This window comes from Aulonocara sp. 'chitande type north' Nkhata Bay, linkage group LG15 (genome assembly GCF_057382095.1).
Source record: "Aulonocara sp. 'chitande type north' Nkhata Bay isolate Kocher_YH1m ecotype deep benthic linkage group LG15, A_spYH_male_GT1.1, whole genome shotgun sequence".
NCBI lineage: Eukaryota > Metazoa > Chordata > Actinopteri > Cichliformes > Cichlidae > Aulonocara > Aulonocara sp. 'chitande type north' Nkhata Bay.
Window position 1 is genome coordinate 33,214,088 of NC_141358.1, and position 3,876 is coordinate 33,217,963.

General features: G+C 38.2%; 1 pseudogene across 1 annotated transcript; it reads right to left on the reverse strand.

Annotated features, from left to right (window-relative positions):
• Window positions 1-298: 298 nt before the first annotated feature.
• On the reverse strand, window positions 299-1,910 carry LOC147313418 (G2/M phase-specific E3 ubiquitin-protein ligase-like; annotated as a pseudogene). The gene is made up of 5 exons (XR_015125060.1): window positions 1,823-1,910; window positions 1,406-1,584; window positions 1,080-1,251; window positions 704-910; window positions 299-623 (listed from the first exon to the last, which is right to left on the reverse strand). The product of XR_015125060.1 is annotated as a G2/M phase-specific E3 ubiquitin-protein ligase-like (transcript).
• Window positions 1,911-3,876: the final 1,966 nt, after the last annotated feature.

A 3,876-nucleotide genomic window follows, 5' to 3' on the forward strand; every position in this document is an offset into this window, starting at 1 on the left:
GAGTAGAACACAGTACACTTTTAAATGCCTTTAGTTTTAGTAGCACTGTCAAACCTTTGAACAAATCAAGCCATTGCATTTTAAATCTCCTTTGAACATATGTACCTACATTTTAGAATAAAAAAACATGCTCAAATACATAACTGATTTCTGGATAAGTCCCGTAGCAAAAAACCTACAGAATTTACAATGTAATGCCAAGAAGAAGCAGCTGTAAGTGACTGGGTTATCTAATAAAACTACAATAAACCTGGTAAACTATAATGGATTTGTGCTGTACCACCAGCATGTCCCACCTTCTCCTATTCATAACATCTTTAAAAAAATCTTGACTTAAAAACTTGAGAAACAAATCAACAGCAGGTTTGAACTACAAGGCCAGACATCCTAGAAACATCCAAATCCTGGGGAGTTTTGAATTCCAAAATCCATGTTGGATTTAAACACGGAATATGAGGTTGTCATTGGTAGTTTCAATAAGTTTAAGCATGTATTTGCCATCGGGAATAAAGAGTCATCCAGGAACTGTAGGCTTGGTAGTGGATCTAATCCAGAAGGTGACAGTGATGTTAGCCCAGTTGCAAACATCACAACATCGCCCACCGACACAGCAGTTTGTGATTCTGCAAAAAATAAAAAATAAAAAAATAATAATATATGTATATGTAGCACATTGTCTTGTAATGAGTACTAAAATAAATACCTTCACAGCCTTCACAGAAAGTCTGACCAGTAGCCCACAGTTTGACTTTCCAGACGTCTTCCAGATGGGCTGAAGTCAGGTTTGAAAAGTCTCTCAAGTTCAAGAGCTGTGAGTTTCTTTTCCATGTGACACAAGACTGGGGAAAGCAAAGTAGGGTGTTGCTGGAGTGCACTCAGGAAATTAAGTGCTGAAAGACCCTCTTTAAATCTAAAGAATGAGGAGAACTTTGTGTCATTTACCAGTTCATAATACATGCACAAACTATGGACACACTTTGAACTTTGGAAACCTTGGAGAATGTAAAACATTTCAGTCGGAAATTATGCACAACACCGTCATAACAATAATTCTATAGTCTCTTCTATAATAGTCTCACCTGTCAATTACAGATGAGTTTCGAGCAATTATATACCACCGGAGATAGTCAGACACAATGTCTTTCTTTTCTTCAACTGTGGAAACATGCCTTAGACAACCAGCCACCTGTAGCATAGTACTGTTTTTATGACACAGTCACGCAGGACATCCACTGAACCAGCACTGTCGATCTGAAAAACCCATAAAAATGGACATACACAATGTAAGCTTACGTGTCTGATTTTCATTCCTGTTTTTTCCCTACACAAAGAAAGAATATTTTAATTTCATACAGATAAAGAAGCTATAGTTCTATCCTGCATTCAAATCCTGTGCTGTCCTCACCTCTTGTAAAGCTTTTCCTATGTCGTCATCTGTGACTGAGGCAACTGCTGCTTTTACTGAAGTCTGGCCTGCAAGATAATGTACCAACTCTTCTGACAGGAAATGGGGCCCTGGACCACCATGCACAACTGACACGGCTATCATCTTTCCTGCTAGGTAGTAGTCACCCTCCCTTACAGCTGTGAATGAATACAGTAAATGATAAAATCTCTTAGACACACACACAATGGCAGGTCTTTCGATCGATCAGAGCCAATCGATGTCAGATCGATCGATCAGATAGACAGACTAATGCTGTGTTGAAATAAACCAAAAAAATATTATGAGTTGCTTCTGATAATAATTAAAAACAAATTGATTTACAAGTCCCAAAAATGTCTTTAAATTAAGTTTATCAAACATCTGATCATTGCATACCCTTTGCATTGTAGACGAGGAATCGATGTCCTTCTGGTCCATCAAAAATGGGACGATCTTTCATGTGTTTCATTAGCAGACTCAAAAACTCTCGTTTTGGGCCACCTGCATCAAGTCCTTCTTCTAGAATACCAGCATCATCAGTAAATTTAACCAGCATGTCATTGGTTTCAGAGTATGACAACTGCCTGAAACCCCTGACTGCTCCATCCCAGACATTTGCTCTTGAGATGTTGAATCTGCTGACACTTCTGATGAAGTAGCACTGGATAAATTTGCAACGATGTCAGGTAGAGTAATGTTAACGTCTTCCCTGTAATCATGCAAAACTATACAATTTAGCGTTGTTATTTGAAGTAGTATTTGATATTTTACAGTGCTTTGTAATCAATCGGTGAAGCAACTTCAACCAGCTCTTCATCCTCGTCCTCAATGCAGGGGGCACACAGGTCTGTTGAGAAATTATAATTCCAACATTAGAAAAACTTGTATTCACCCTATAACTATCTTTACCCATTTCACTAACCCAAATAGGGATGGGTATTGATAAGATTTTAACGATTCCGATTCCATTTTTGATTCTGTTTAACGATTCGATTCTTTATCGATTCTCTTATCGATTCTTTTTTTTTTTTTTTAAAAAGGAGAACACTAAGGTCGATTAGCTTAGAACTTTGTTTTATATCTTCTCTTTGAACAAGATAGAAATTTAGGAGTAACATGGCCTTACAAACCCAGCAGTGAGATCTTAAGAGATCCACAGCCTACGGCTCTTCAATGTGGTGTCACAGGGTCCCCAGGAAAAAAAATTGTAAATGTAAAATAATAAAATAAATATTCTTCTGTAGCAATAACAAAGTATAACATAAATTGTTCTGTGGCAATTACACAAGAATATCCAGTAATGTCCCTGCCTACAATTAAACACATTCACTTACCAAAAATCGGGGGCATCTGCTGTGGCAAATGGGTTCAAGCCTTTGACCACAAACTGAGTCACTGCTCGGTGACATTCGTCTGTCCTGGCCTGAAAGGAGACGCTACCTGTAGACTGCAGCGAGAACTGCCAGCGAGCGCCAGCCAGACTCTGTCTGTCTCTCTCATCATGGTCACCTACATGTACAGTAATGGCAGGTCTTGTAATAAGGCAGATCGCGCTAACATAATATGCACTGTTAGTTGATTATTTACCTGCCGCATTAACGGGAGAGGACGTGCAAACGTTACCACTGCTGCTGGGTTGAGATTCACGAGTCCGGAGCGGAATTAAAAACACGTGTCATCACGTGTTTTGTGAGCAAATGCTTTTGCATATTCGTAGTGTTTCCTCCCTTAAATGAAATATCTACTTTGCAAGTTGCCCTGTTGTCATCGGTTCTCATAAAGTATAATCAAACTTTTGAGCATTTGAGCCATGTTTCCTGCCAGGTAAATGACGCTCCGCAATGTGGTGACGTCATTCGGGGCGACTGGAATCGATAAGGGAATCGTTTGCAAAAATGGCAAACGATTCCAAGGAATTGAAACAGTGGGAACCGGTTCTCAACAAGAACCGGTTTTCGATACCCATCCCTAAACCCAAACGTGTACTCTAGTTACAGGTTTAAAATTACTTATAAGACACAATTTTATTTACCTATAGGGACTTATGACTGGATTTGTTTCACTTTGGTGATCAAGATCCTCTGTATCAGATATTACAATCTGAAAAACAACAACAACAAAAATTGCATACTGTACATAAACATACATAGCATTGTATTATTTCAACAATAGCAAAAAACCTCATGCTGACATAAATTGCCCAAATCCCTGACATGGCTGTATGGTAGATGAAGGTCCTGGAGCATGTCTGAAACAGAATAAGAGTATTGGAATTAAAATGTCCAGATAAGTAGCTCATACAATTTAATATTTTTTATGATACCAACATTATAAAAATGCTATGAAACCAATAAATATTTATATTAGGGTGGGGGAATAAAATAACCACAATATGTATTGCAGTATACTTTTTCCTCAATGGAAATATGAGACTATTGCAATAGAGCTAT